At 40.9% G+C, this 16242-nt stretch overlaps 1 protein-coding gene across 1 annotated transcript in view; it reads left to right on the forward strand.

Annotated features, from left to right (window-relative positions):
- The first annotated feature begins 1223 nt into the window (after positions 1-1223).
- Positions 1224-16242, forward strand: part of gng12a (guanine nucleotide binding protein (G protein), gamma 12a) — a 30482-nt gene continuing 15463 nt past the window's right edge. The window contains exon 1 of the mRNA XM_030403949.1: positions 1224-1627. The gene's annotated coding sequence lies outside the window, so the exon portion shown is untranslated. The remainder of the gene's footprint in view (positions 1628-16242) is intronic.

Below are 16242 nucleotides of genomic sequence, written 5' to 3' on the forward strand. Positions count from 1 at the left end.
GTTACTTACAAATGCTTCTCTTTGGCAGGGTTTGCTTTAACTTCACTGCATTTCAGAGGAAAATCAACTGCATTATTGGACTATTGCAGTTACCATGTTAAACATAGTTTAAAACAAAAGCTTTTGTGGAGTTCTAGCTTTGTTTGGGCTTTCTCCACTGCGTTGATTCAGTTCGAAAAAAGAATGCATACAAAATTATCCTAAATGAATTCATACATATACATTTAATTTTCTGGTGTGTGTCTGACCCAGTTTTTGTTGGAAAAAAAAAAGTTTGATTTTCACATTAAAATTCTTAAAATGGCACCTACTCCTGTCATTTAAAAAACAAAACAAAAAAAACCCCCAGAATATATGAAAATGCAAATATTTTCTGCTGGACACAAGATGTCTCCTACTTCACTGTTAAGTCCACTCTCAGTGTATATGCGCTGCAGTCTTCAAGTTTCCACATCACACTTGTGTATGCTGAATATTGGACCAGAGTTGGCTTCTAAACTATTTGTGATGTCACAAATCATGCTCATAGGCCTGCCTCTTAAAATCTGCTTTTCAATGAGCAGAGAGAACATTTACTATGAGAGCAATGAATGTGAAAACAGCCTCCTTGTGTCACACTCTGCATGTACATCATTCAACACAGGGAAGCTCAAATATTCAACTGGAGGAACAAGAAGAAAAACCCATTTTTAACTGGAGTTCTCTCAACTTGAAGAGGAGCACATAACCCTTTCATTAATCTTTATTTCAACTGTTGGGAGAATTCTGCATAATTTTCCAAACTTTAAAATCACTTCAATAACTTAAAATTTGATTATTTGTGGTAGAGAAAAGAGCCTGTAAACTTCCAAGAACCTTTGATTCATTAGTTTGTAATTATATCTTCCTATAAGGTGTTACTTTTGACAACAGGATTCTGAGTTGATAATTACAGGGTGTGAAATACAAGCAATATTCACAACTCAGTAATGACAAGACAATGGCACCGAGTAGAAATGACATAGAACATAAAATACTTTTACACTTAATTTACATAGCATTACCTTGTTTGACGCACAAAATAAATGTAAACAAATGAAGATATTAAGATAACACAATAGATACAATTTAATACCGCTCAAAGTCGATGAACAATAATTGTGATTTTCCCCCCGTCTGCTTATGTTTTATAAACCGACACTTTGGTCTTATTTTGAAAATATCTTCTGGAAGTATAATGTTAGCAGCAGCTAGCTTGACGCTGGCGGACGTCCGCCTGCCTCCTCCCGACAAAATTCGGCTCTTCTCGTCGCGAAACGACCGAGTGGTGGAGGAAAAGGAAGGGGAGAGAGGGGAGACTGGTCGTACTGGGAAGAGGGGGAAAAAAAAGTAGACGACAATTGAATATTAACACCGTCCGTCAGCGGAAAGTGAAAGCAGGACGACTCGGCAACTCTGAAGTCTCCAGTGAGGTCCACGTAGAGCTGCTTTTCCTCAGTCCATGGTGTAAACACGTTAGTGTAGTTGTGACATTGCGCCGTGAGCGACAGAGCAGAGGGAAAGGTCTCCTCCCAGTCTGTTGACGGATACAGTTTGGCTTCAGTGAAAGGAGACGCAGCTAGACCTGACTGTACGTTACCCCGGCCAGGTAAGACTGCCATGTGTCGATAAACTGTCACATTACCAGCGGATATCACGCGCTTTTACCTGAAGCAACAGTTGTTCTCGGTGTGTCCCACTGTAGGAGACATATTTACTGTCACTGCTGCCAGCTTTCACAGTCTTCATCCGTTTATGCAACACTAAGGTGGCACCACAGCGAAATTACACCTAATAGCGTTTTATTCTCCTCACGCGTGACTCCAGTGGCCGCATACATTAACATCAGATTCAGTGCTTCATGAAGAAGTATTCAACAGGTGATAGGTGGCTTGAGGTTCACTCAGCACTGTGCTGTGTGGGCCTTCTGCCCTGATTATTCCCCACAGGCCCCACCTACTGTGTTTGCCACATAAAGACTTATTTTGGAAAGCAAATCGAAGAGCACTGTTATACACATACATTATACAAACCAGCCACTTCCTTCACATTATGCAATAGGTAGTCGCTTGCAACATTTCCAGTTTAGTCCAACATGAACCAATTAGATTATGGAGCCGGTGAGATGGCTGAAGAGGTGGAGACCCCCACACAGGGGAGAGTGGCTGAGATGTTTACATGGAGCATCAACAGCTCTGTTGATGTCCCCTGGCCATTAGGAGGATGGAACACAGACCAGCCATTGATAAGGCCCACTCATTAGTACCCCATTCACCGCCATCAAAGCCTCCTCTCTCGACGCCCATCAACATGAGTGGGTCACACCACACAAAGTGGAAGCTGCCTTCACCCTCATGACAGGGGTTTGGTTTGGTGTAATGTGCAGTGAGGTTTCATTTAAAGGAGCGGGCAACTTTATGATAGAAATAATGTGTATGAAGTGAGAGGAAAGCACCCACTACATGAACGTCGACTCATCTTGGGATGCATCTATATATCAGCCAAACATCGGTATCTGCCGATATTCCCAAAGTTGACTGCTGTCAGCCTGTCAGATGTATAAAATGGCATCCACAGATAGCACTGGTGGGGCATCTCTTGTATCACATCAATTTTGCTCTGACACAGTCATGACCTACTGGTTCGTGACCCCTGTGCCATTAACTTGTAAGGTCCTTTATCAATGAAAATTCTTACCATTGACTGGGTAGTTTTTTAGTATAAAGGTTATATTGAATGTTGATTCATAAATTTGTATGATCGAATTTGTGCTCTTTGTGTAATGAAGAGCTAATCTGACTTGTTCAATATGGTTTGTTTCACACAAAAAAAGAAAAACTTGGCAGGTGATTGGATGAATCGTCTGTCTATCAACCTCCACCACGGGCTACCTTTAGCAGTCAGGTCGTCAGTAGGAGAGTTGAGAGCGAAAACATTTTTTTTTTACAAGACAAGCCTTCAGTGACATTCTTTGCTTTTCTTTCAATGAAATATCCACAAGTTTCCTGGAAATCTCACCGGGGACACGATTCCTGGTGATATTTACAGTGCTAGAACCAACTTAAGAAAGTTCAGGACGTGAAATGTTTTTGCCCAAAAGGGCATAGCTTGAAGGCGAGCAACAAAGATTTTCAAAATCATATGACAACGTAACAAAGGTAAATAAAAGGCTGGATGACTTTAAAATAACAAAATGTAACTTCCTGGCGAAAGATAGTACACACCCAAAGTATCAGTGATGGACGATCTGAGACTCAATCAATTATCTTTCTGCAGGAAGTCAATTTTTTTCTGCTTTGAACAGTTTAGTTATTTTTTATACTGAAGATTTCTTTGTTTCGTTGGCCCAAAATTTGAAATAAATGATACAAAAAAACATAGGCCTTGGCTATCAGCCAAGTGTTATTTTAAACACGAGTATCAGCCCAGAATTTGTCAATCAATGCATCTCCCCTCATGACCTACATACACTGCTATAACTGGTAATAGCTTGAATATGTAGTCTTATGTGTTGTTTTATTAAAATGAACATGTGTCGTCCATGAACATCTGTCAGGTCTGATTATAAGTGTGTCTGATGTAATTCCTATGAACAAACGCAAGCCCCTCTGTGTCAACTCATCTTCACATTCACAAGAATTCGTCTTTTCCTTCCCTTATTCTAATGAGCAGAACAGTCCAGTTCCTCAAACAATGCTTGCTGAGATGTCTGCTGAATATAGAGGTAAAAACATGACCGTTGACATGATTGTTTTTAAACTCTAACAGCTTTGGTGGCTTGGGCTGCATTTGGAGTTAAGTGTGAGTAGGTTAGCCCGGATTTCTGGCAGGATTTAATGTGACGTGTGATGCATATAGATTGATTACTAGCAGGAGGAGGGGACTGGGTGGTTGAGACGGGGAACTCGTGTCTTCCCTAATGCAAGGATTAGATAAAGAAAAAAAAGGTTAAGGTCAGTGGAACTCCCTGTACAGCCACTGAGATCGAGGAGAGGATCGATATTAATCTCCTTCCTCTGTCTCGGTACAAGTTTAACTTGTGGAACAATGGATTAACTGTTGGGATCATGCGGGCAGAGGCAGACACAGCTGTAACCAATGCTGTAATACCTTATCGGCTAACTGGCTGCTCTGGTAGCGGCGTGCATCTCCTCTGACGCAGAATGCTGCCTGACTCGATCTGCAGCTCTGTCGGTGACTGTTTGACAAGCAGCCAGTTTGGCTCTGGAGGAAGACACAGTGGTGGCCACTTGTCAGCCAGGATCTGTTTCCTCATAGTGCTGTCTGTGGATTCCCCGCAGCTCTTTCATTGCACACATTGACTTTTTTTAAGGTAGGAGTTCGTGGTGTGTGCGTGCCTGTGCGTGTTTGCTCCACTTTCTTTTGAATGATCTTACTACTTCCTCACTGGGCCGGGTGATTCACATGTTTTATCAACTTGTGGAAAAACCCACGCACACACGCTCACAGAACTAAAGTATATGTTTCTGCCTCATCTTAGAGCACACTCACACAATTTCTTCTGTTTCTGGCACTAGTTTAACTACATGCTAACATAAACAAGTGCATCAAATATAACAGCCTGGTCAGTGATGATGTTGTAGTTACCCTCCTAGTGTCTGTCACACCTCTGGGCTGCTACTCAGCTGCCTAAAGCCGGCCCTGGGGGAGAGGGTGAGCTGTAGAGCCAGACCTTCTTCAGGAATAAACACCCAGAGTCACATTGGTTTCTGCACTGATCCAGGGGCGTTTACTGACAAAAGGACAGCTCAGAAATTCCTTTGAAACTTTTACAAATAAAAAGGGGATTTGTCTTCGGTCCTATTTATCAACCTGACTGCAGCAGCAATCCACGAGAATGTAAGTACACAACGAGATATACAACGATTTAGTCACTTAGAGACATTTTAATGCAGAATTCGTACATATTATATCTTTGAACAGTCTAAAACTGGCAACATTTTTATTTCAGTCATTATATGATCAAACATAAGTAAACTTAATGAATAAAGAGGAGACACTTGAAGCACGTTTTCTTTGCTTAAATGTAGAAGATATCAATCTGAGTTCATGCCAGTTAATACCATGACAGCCGTCCCTTTCATACCTCCGCTTGTACAGTTGAAGGCAGTCAATGATTTCTTTGTGATTTCTGCACCAATATTATTTAGCTTCACCCTGATTAATCAGGCACTGCTCAGCCAAAAACCGAATTCCCGGTATGGCTACCACTAATACATATAACAGAACTACACACCTCTGTACAGAGAACGATGTACTGTAGCTGAGGCTGTGTTTGTGTGTGTGTGTGTGTGTGTGTGTGTGTGTGTGTGTGTGTGTGTGTGTGTGTGTGTGTGTGTGTGTGTGTGTGTGTGTGTGTGTTGCATTGTGTGTGTGTTGGGAGTCACAAGGCCTTGCCTGCAGTGGTTTGCTTGAATTCCACCCTACCCAGGAGCAGATGTACTGAGAGAGGAGTGGCGGTGACATTGTGGGTATACAGTCACACCCATGTATCGGTTTGGCAGCAGAATTACATGCTTTCAAATACCAAGTGACTCTATCCTCGTTTTATTGGCTCAAAATAGACCCACTCAGGAACAAATCTACTTTAAAGCAGCAACATTCCCCAAGATGTTTTTTTTTTTTATTAATGAGAGCAGACAGGGAATGAAATGTTACAGCACCAAAGTAATGATAGATGGTGATTTTTGTCACTGCTGCCTTCAGGAAGTAAGGCGCCGTTAGTGCTCACGTACTAATCAGCTCGACATCAAACGCAGATGTACGCACTCACCAAGCCAAGCAGGAAGTGTTGTCATAGCAACCATCGCATATGGGTAAGAATGGTCGTGTAACAGACCTACTTTCCCCTCATTCCCGCAAATGTGTCAAGATTTTTGCTCTAATTTAACGTAATGGCTCTCCCTTTCTCTTTCTGCCTTCCGGCTGTGGCTGCTGGCTCAGAGGAGACAGTTGACTGACAGAAGAGGAGAAACTGGCCTCTTCACCTTAAAAGCACCTAAAATCCATGTCAGGGGAGGAGAAACAGTGGAATGCTTCATTACCACGATTTCCTCCTTCCTTCCCTCTTGTGTTAAAGCTGCTTTACCATTCAGTTTTTTTGGAATGATTTTATTGGATCAGTGTAGTGGCTTCAGATGGAAATGATTTTTCTTCATGATGACATTAGAAAATGAATGTAGTTTGGTTAAAGCTTAATGCCAAATGATTTAAAGCCAGTATAAGGAAGGAAACAGTGAGAGCTTCAGCTACAGATTTTATTAGACTTAATTATCAACTAATCTATAATTTTCTATAAACAATTTTTAAATGTTCATCTTTAGAATGACTTATTTTGTCTCAACCAGCAGCCAGAAGCCCCAAAATAGCCTGCTATATACTATATAAAAAAGAAAAAGCAGTAATGCTTACATTTGAGAAGCTGGAACCAATGAGTGTTGAACATTTTTGTTTATTAATGACTGAAATGGTTTTTAACTGACCACTTACTTCGGGTCAACCATCTTTAACTGACACCAGCTCCTTCAAAGGTTGATTGAAAGTTTTACTGTTGAAATTCTGCAAATTGTATACCTTTACAATGAGGACCAATCTGAGTTGTGACGTGTTCACTGGCTTGTGGGGAAAAAAAGACGACGTTTAAGCACTCATGGAAGCCTATGGGATGTTGTGACTTGCCGTCGCCCACCAAGTGCTGAGGCCTGTGACAGCTTGTTAGGAGCTAACACAGATGTCCAATATGTCTCATTAAAGGTGCAATGAAACAGGTCATGGTGGGAATGAATTAACAAATAGACCCAACAACGCCACCTTGAGTCCTTTTTGTAGTTTTTTCAGGTTAATATCCTTTTTTTTTTAACATAAGTAGTTAATTTCTCTTCTGTGGAGCAATACTGACGTGTGCAGAAGCCTTATACGTTATTTTACATCTCAACTGTCATACATTTTATAATATGACATATTGAAGATGAGAATGACCCGTTTTGTAATGCTGCATAGAATAAGCCAAATTAACACGTAAATACGAGTGTAAAAGTAGCAAAACTTGTAAAACTTGCTTAACATATTCAATTGTGGATGTGGATGAAGAAAAAAATTATTTGTCTAAACAAACTATTTGCATAGAAGAATAATCCCTTAACACCTACTCCATAAACCACACTGACATTCTAAGACTTTTCTGCTCAGGAGACTCGGTGTGCTGCCGGTGCTGTACACAGCTGTTCGCCCTCAACTGTGATTGGACAGAGAGCAGGAAGCAAATAAGATAGGTGTGTTTAGAGTGTAAACTCTGTCCAAGGTTGAAGTTCCTCGTAGACATTGATCTGTGGCTAGATTTGCAACTGTCCCTCAAGATGTCAAGGTTAGCAAATGAGGCAAGAAGCTGACTGCCCGTCAGCATTCATGAAGTGCTTCATAGTGTAACATTTACAGGCCGGAGAAGAGAGTGTTTGCAGCAGACGTGTTGGTATAATACATTTTATTTCACTGTATGAAAATGTTATGCTTTGTAGGAAATTACAGGTGTGTGACTGTCGTCAGCAACTTTTACACCAAAAAGGATTTCTCCATATGTTTTAAAAAAAACAAACAAAAAAACCCCAAACTGCTTTTAAAGGCAGTATCTGTGATCCAAATGTTAGAAAAAGTAAACAAACACAAATCTAAACACCACGCAACACTCATTCTCTGATGATTTATTGATTAAATTGTTACCTCCTCCAAGAAGATTTTGTTTTCACCTTTGTCTGTTCGTTTGTTTGTTGTTGGTCAGTCAGCAGAATTACACAAAAACAACAAAACGGTCTCCCTTAAACTTGGATGGAGGATGGGTCTGCATCCAAGAATTGCACAGAATTGTTTCCCACTTTCTTCAACATTGCGAGATACGGTGTTTTTCGACTTTCTCGTTAATTTCCCTGCAATCAATGCTTGGTTCTTGATGATGAAAATCAGACGGGCTTATGTGAAACTATTATAGCTTGGCTTGATAGAACTCAGGCCGCTTAACAGACCTCTTTGTGCGTGTTACTGTTCAAATGGGCTATGGACAGAGCGGAGAGTGATCTGTTAATGAGTAAGAACGATGGGGAAAAGATGTTATTTATGGATGGATGGATGGATGGATGGATGGATGGATGGATGGATGGATGGATGGATAGATAGATAGATGAGTTGTGACAACTGAAAGGTCTATTTTGAGGTCCAACGTCATCCCCAAACTGTCACATGCAGGGTCGTCCCTTTGTCATCCACCTGCTGGAAAAAGCACAGGAGTCGATGAGGTTTGGAGTGATGTCTTAACACCCATGAAGTAGAAACAAATGAATTATGTCTCTCTTACAGACGGGCCTTAAGATGCATTTTGTGGGTTTTGCTTTGAGAGTTGTGTGTGTGTGTGTGTGTGTGTTTTAAATACTTCACTTTGATTTTAAAACAGCCCCTCGAGTAGTGGTGGGAAACCTCCGCTGCTCTCTGTGGTTCCCTTTGTATTTGTGGCAGCCAGAGAAAAACACTTCAGGTTCAGGCCACTTTGAGTCTTGAAGGTAAATAACATGGTAATTAAAATCCACCATTGTACAGTACCTGCTTACTGCCACATGGTGGGGCACTCTGACTGCATCCTACTTGCCTCTAGTTGCTGGCTGACTAATCTTAACAATGGCAAAAGGAGGTGCTTCAATGTGCTTTCAGATGCATTTCAATCTACATGAAATGTTTACATTAGTTTCAGTGCCAACATGATGCTGAGGTGTGTCATTCTCCCCCTAATGACAACTGACCCCTTTATCTGTCTCTCGCTCATAAACACACACTCTCCCTCAATCACACACACTCACACTCACACACCATCTGTCACCTTGGCACAGCCAGGTGGTTCAATAATATTGGAAGCCTTTATTAAACTTATCCTTTGCACTTAGTCATTTCTGTTTATTCTCATGAGATATAATGTGTGTGTGTTTGTGTGTGTGTGTGTGTGTGTGCTGCACCTGTGACGTGAGTCAGTTTTCAGTTATTTGTCCTGTCAAGACACTGCTGTAGATCAAGACACACAGGGCAGTCAGGTCTAGGTCCAACTGTAGTTAAAGTACGTACTGTGATGCTGCTGATATTAATATGCTTTTATTTTGAATGATTATTTTTTACAACAAACAAACAAGAAGCAAGCAAGCAGCTCACAGAAACAGTGCACTCATGCACATCAGTCGGTTTGATGACTGAAATGTCCTCTAAGTGAGGTGGAGGATGGCCTCAGATCAGACATGTGTATTAGAAGCATAATAAAAGCAGAAAGCAGCCAAAACTATTGTACAATATACGTGAAATTAACGTGATTGTACATTTTGGGACATTTTAATATTAAATTGAAATCATTTGCCTTTGTGATATGTAATTAAAAGGTTGCAGTTTCCAGGAAAAGTAATTACCAAACACAATGCAGAACATCAGTGGCAATTAAATCAGCCCCCTTAGTTCCTTCTGGGTTTTCACGGCTCAGTACTGAACGACCCAAGACCCAGTACCGGTCCACAGCCCAGTAGTTGGGAACTCATTGCAGTACAGTCCAGTTGGATACAGTAAGTTTTGACGGTTATTTTTATTGTTTTATAATTTGGCAAGTATTTTCTAATTAATGGATGAGTTGTTTGATTTATTATGTCATCGACATCCTCCAATGTCTTGTACAACCCAAAGATAATCATGTAACTGTCATAGAGGTGCAAGAAACCAGAAAATATTCACGTTTAAGATGCTGGAATAAGAAAATGTTCTTTTGTAAACTACGCAAACTGATATAGTATAGACAAGAACTATGTGATTTAACAATTTTTAAAGCAAGGAGGAACTAATCTCCTCTCACAGGATAACTGTTTGCTCTGAACATACCAAACATTAGAGCTTGTTGTAATAATATGCTATTTTAACATTTCAGATTTTTTTAATTGCATTTTAGGGACGAGGAATTAAAATACACAGACAAAGCCCTAGTATGGGAATAAAGCCAAAAGCACTCCATTTCTGATTCTACAGCTATTAACACCATCTTAAATGGATGAAGACATGGCAGTGGTACTATTCTGGCTAAAAATATCTTTGCCCTATTTAATCGTATAGTACAGATAGCACATGATGTCTTGGCTGACAGACAGAGTCTGTTACTTTCTTGGAAATAGTGAAGTTTCTCAAAATCATTTTTGTTTTCTTCTAAATGTGATATACTGCATCATGTTTGTATATGTTTCTCCATGCATACATTTCAGATAAAATGGAACCTCATTTCTTTGAAAGGCTTTGCTCTATTTAACAAATATTGAAAATATACACATGTGATTTCCCAGTACTTCCTAGCTTTTTGTTTCCTTTCCTGTACAGTCAGATTTGTAAGAATGGAATGTCTGGTTGGACTGGGCAAAGTGCTTTGAAGCTCTCCCACTTACAGGAAGACACACCTTTTGGTGAAGACACAAACTCTGCTCGCTTAAAGTATTTGCTCACACATTTCATAAGTTTGTAGACCAAATATGGTCATATCCTGTCAGAGTGGGAGCGAGTCCAGGACGGCATAAACACGCTTCCTGTCAGACAGGTATGGAAGAATAGGAATGGATATGACTTCCTGTAAATGTGTTAACAAGTGAACAACTGAAAACATCCACGTTGGCAGTGTGCGGGGTTGTTTCGGCAGCTTTGCAACTGGAGGAAAGTTTAAGATGCAGCAGAAGCAGGCATCTCATCTTAAAGGCCTCACTGACAAATGAATCATTCATAACGCTCATAGTGGAATCAGTGGGTGTGTGTTTGTGTGTGAGCGAGCTGCAGAAACAGTGTCACTTTGATGGATTCTTTCATTTCTTTAGCACCCTTTATGTGTCTGTGGGGAAGTTTGCTGGCAGCCCAAACAAAGGCCAGTGTGTGCGTCCTCATGAGGCCTGGTCGGGGCTCTGGAGAGGAGCTCGACACCTGTGGGATGGGGGTCCACATCAACAAGTGTCTGCGCTCACACCCCTTCTTTTTGTCGCCTTTAAGTCCAAGGACCCAAAAGTTTTTGTCCGGCGCCACACTCCGTTTCTGTATCTAAAATGAGCAGCAACAGGTGTCGGAGAGATGCACAATTCACCGTCTGTCTCCTTGTTCACAGCCTCAGTGTCTGAAATCAGGTGCCTCATTCACACTTGGTCAAATGGACTCACGATTAAAGAGCTCCAAGGCTTTGTGTGACTTTGATTTATAGAGTTGTTTTTCTCTGTTCAGGAGCACGCTGGAACAAGGACTCACATTTTGTCCACAAATGGTTCTCGTACAGTGGCTCCTTGTGCAGTTACCTCTCTGAACTGTAACAAACAGTTATCTGATTATGTGAGTTTTTTTTTCCTCAGCAGGAGGAGCAATCAGCCTCAGAATCTGCAATTCAGACATTTCGTACTGGCGCCGTTTGGAAAAAATGATTACATCTCTATGCATGCACGCCTATATGTCGAGGCTTTGCCACAGTGGAGTTTTGTTTGAGATTTTCTTCAGAAGCTGCAGACATAAAGCAGGTTTAAGTGTCTACAGTCCCTTGTATTAATGAGACAGGTGGACCCAGTGACCTCAATGTTGACCTAATTGTGCTGAGATACGAACAGAGCACGAAGAGAGGAAGTAAAGAGAGACGAGGGGAGGATAAGGAGGAGGCTAACATCATTTTTGAAGGGGTTCGTGGTGGGCTGTACAGGAAGTGGCCTCAGTGTGACCCACAGTGTGTGCCTCTTCCTCCTCCCGACAGGTCTTTGAAACTGTTAGATGAACAGAGTCGCAGCGGTTGGAGGGAGGAGCAGTCATTCATGTGGCTCCTGATTAATGGTAACGCAGACCCCTTTGTGTGTGTGTGTGTGTGTGTGTGTGTGTGTGTGTGTGTGTGTGTGTGTGTGTGTGTGTGTGTGTCGGGGTTGGGGGTCTGTAAGTCAATCTGGCTTAGTGAAAGTCAATACGAGAGTCTGTCTGTCTCCAGTCCTGATGTATTTGAACTAATAATTTCAACTTTCATGCCTTGCTGTCTTAAATGTCTCTTGTAACCACAATGAATCTACTTAATTTATCTGACTTGCTTTAGTTTGATCGGTTTTCGTGCTCTCTCAGAAACACACCAGATGACCTTAACATTTTTAAATGATTCAAGATGATTCTGGAAATTTCATTTTATGTTCATTTCCCTTCTGTGCATCTCGTTTCTGTAAATCTGCAGATGTTACTTTTGACTGCAAGTAAGCTGACAATGGCAATTCTGTGGCCCACAGTCACACTGAATATGACATCATGCAACAGGTTGAGTGACATCAGGGTTGTTTCCTTCTTCTTTTTTCTTAGAATTTTATGCAGTGATGACATTCTATCATGCGTTTGTTCTTTCTCGCTCTGATATTACACATGAGGTTCAGTTTACTCGTCACGATGAGTGCTATGCAGCATGTGAAACAGTTGTAAGGTGACATCAGGTTGTCTTTGTTTGGGCTCAACACTGTTCCACAGAGGGTGAAGCTGAATGAATTTGACAGTTCTCTGACTTTTTCCTAAGCACCATCAGCTCATCCTGAGAAAAACCTCAAAACATGTTTTATCCAGATCCAGGTCCAAATTTGTACGGACATTCATGGTTATCAGACGATGAACCCTAATGACTCTGGTGATCTTCTGAGGGACACATTTGTGGTTTTGAGTAAGATATCTCAACAACTAATGGATGAATTTGCCATGAAATTTAGTCCAGAATTTTCAGAACTTTAGAATACTACCAACCACTGCTAATCTAATGACATTCTCTTCATCCGCAGATGTGCTTTGTTGTCTGTGCTGATTAGCAAATAATAGCATGCTAAAATGCTAAAGTAAGAAGGTGAACATGGCAAACATGAGAATGAGCAAGACAACAGTGTTGTGGTTATGTTATGGGAAATGTAGGTTCCAGTCTTTGTGCACCTTACAACCCTAACTAGAAACTAAAGTCAGGATGTTTCAGCCTCTGGCGCTTCAAGTTGCTAGGGTGCTCCTTGAAGTGGATATTTTATGGACATCTTTGCATAAATCCAAATATATAAATTACTGAATGAGTTAGCATAAGTACCTGCAAATCCGTCCTTCCGAATCACACAATTGTCAGACTCGTGGGATTTTCCACATAGGACAATACAATGAATGCTTGAAAGTTTTAACAATAACAGGAAAGTCATTTAATGAGGCTTCTTGTTCTCCTGTTCTGAGTCTCATTCTTTCTGGTGTTGGCCTTTTGTCCTGACCTCATCCCTCTTCCCGCTCAGCACTGATCAAGGCCTTCAACTCAGTCGTAAAGCTTTGTCATAAAGCCTTCATAAAACCAGTCACCTGGCCACGGAAACCGTAGCACAGTAAACGCTTGCTGAGTTTATTGTGATAATGTTGTCATGACCTGATAATCCGTTAAGAGAACAGTGGATATTAATTCTAATGACACTTAACTGTTTGCACCCGTGTCGTGAATTTGCGTTTATCATCATGACTGTTGAATTTTTCGAACCATAATTTGAGGAATCAGGCATCAGCACTTCTCTCTTTCCACGAAAGACATTTTCCAACACATTGTTCCTGTTTATTAAGCATGTGTGTACTCATGTGGCCCTCCTCATGCAGCTTGCCTGAGTGGTCACGTGTAGTCATCTCATGCCTGTCATTCCTGTCCTTGTTTGTTCTGAATTGTCCGTTAGGCCTGGAGATAATGTAGATCATTGGGTCCTGAACTATACCCAGTCAGTGGCGTTGATAAAGACACTGACATCATGTGACTCATCATCAATCTCCTAAAGTCATCAGTTTCTTCCCGTAAGCTCAAAGAAGGCTCAAGTGTTTTAGAGTTTCTTCTCAGCTTCATGGGGCTTGGTCAAGATAGTAGAAAATAACAACTGATGACAGGTAAGAGGCTCCAACCAGCTACAGAGGAGTCTTGGCATATATAATATTGCGGCTGCTTTAAAACAAATTTAAGGTGTATTGAGATCCTAGTCTCTTATCTAGGTTTGGTACAGAGATGACAAGTAAGAGAAGCTGCTCAGACACAGGAGTGAAAAATGAAACGTACACTCTCCCAGCCGGACTTTTGAACTCTGACCTCCAAAGTCTAAAGTCAGCAGTGTGCAGACAAGTAAATTTCACCCTTGGAGCGACACAGTAGAGTAAGCACAGCTTCTCAAATATCCCAGCTTTAACGATGCAGTGCCAAAACATTGACCAACGTCTCCTGCAACACGAGCGCTCTGAAGTGTGGATGCAGTTTCAGTCATGCTCTCTTTGTGCAACAACAGCGACCGCTTATAACTGCAATCATCTGACATAATGTCAAGCTTTAAAACATAGTTTATAAAAAACATGTTTAAGTTCGACAGTAATAGTTTCCAGGTCGCAATCTGCAACCAATTCTTTGGGTTTGGTTTACATGAGTGGCAGCCATATTCTAACAAATAGAAAAATAGGGACAGGATAAGAGTTAGCCAACTGCAAAATATACAATCCAAAATAAATAATGGTTGAATATTTGTTGCATTATTGATATTTAAATATTAATCCTACAGAAAGCGAAGCACTTGACGACACTGTTTACTCACTCTGTATAAAAATGACTGCATATGTCAATGCACAAACCATGCTTACATGCACTGACACATTTACCCGCGTTCAGCTACGCTCATTGCTTCACATACAAGGTTTTTTAAGGCTGTCCAGTGAGAGCTGCGTTCTAAACGAGCTGATAGCAGGTGAGCAGGTAGTGTCAGTTTATTTACAACAAATGATTAGTGTCATGATCGATTAATATGGCAATTTCTTTTTTCAATTCATTGAAACAGTATTTGAAGTTTCAGAAAATAAGGCCCAACACAGTTTCCCAGAGCCCAAAGTGTAAGCTTCAGATTGCTTGTTGTTTCCAGTCAACACCTTTTAAACCTAAGGATGTTGAATTTATGTCCTGATGAGTTAATGTTGTATGTACTATGACTAGGTAGTTAATAGCACCACAATATTAGATGGATGTATTATTCTATATTGTGTTTAAATTGTATTCCTCACAGTCACTCTGTCGACATTCTTTCCCTCACTTTATGATATAGATCACGTGTGTTGCTGAAAAAGAAAATATTCCTGAGCCTTTCTTCAGGGTACATAGTGTTGTCCTCACTCTCATCACAGTCTCCGCTGGCATTCCAAAACTTGTAGAAGAAAACACAGGGAGGGCCAAACTGACCAATCACAGTTCTTGTGGTTTCCACATGGTGTCTCTGTAGCTGCTGCAGGCGCGACATGTATTTAGATTTCTGAAGAGGCACACGTCAGCTACAGTGGCTCCACGTAGGCTCTAATCTGTGCTGTAATCCCTTGACACAGAGCTACAAATCCATTTTGAAGGCATTTTTCACTGAGTTTTGTCAGGTTATGCTTAATATCATGCTGTTTTGATAGAAATGCATTATGATGTCGTGAGTCGGAGACTAGGCAAAAGAACAGGCATCCTCCTCATTCAGCTCAGTGTGCTCTGTTCGGGACATTCCTGTGGATGACTCAAACAGGAATTTTAATGGAGTTTCACCACCAAATGAAATGAAAAGGGATTTTTGTAAAAACTTTTTTGATGGTATTGAGGTTTTGTTTGCTTTCTCTCTCCCTCCCCTCCTACCCTCATGCAGCCTGTGTTGCCACCCACCTCATCCCTTTGTCCTGTTAGACAGAGTTGGTCTTAGCTATTTAGTATTTTTCTTAATATAGTCATTGCTAGGGCTGGGTATCACCAGGTACCTCGCAAGACGATACTATCACGATATTTTGCCCACAATAATATCATGATACAGCGATTCTGCGATAATCGATATATTGCAAAAAATTTCATCCACGATACATCTCGATATCTGTGTCACTGAAGAAATTCAGAATTTATTGACTGCACTGAATCCATTTCACAGGAATGACAAAACATTGTCAATCAATTTCACATGAATGACAGCCAAGTAAACAAAGAGTATATTGCACAGTGACTGTTCTTAACACACATACTGACTACTATCATTATCTATCATTAAATATCTATATGTGTGGGTTTCAGAGCTACTTAAACCATTTTTAAAATTTTATTTGGTTGTATACCTATGTTTGAATAAAGATAAAGCTGTCCTCCGAAGAGGGGTGGAGGTGGTGGGCCGAAAA

This window comes from Sparus aurata, chromosome 21, assembly GCF_900880675.1.
Source record: "Sparus aurata chromosome 21, fSpaAur1.1, whole genome shotgun sequence".
In the NCBI taxonomy this organism is placed as follows: Eukaryota; Metazoa; Chordata; class Actinopteri; order Spariformes; family Sparidae; genus Sparus; species Sparus aurata.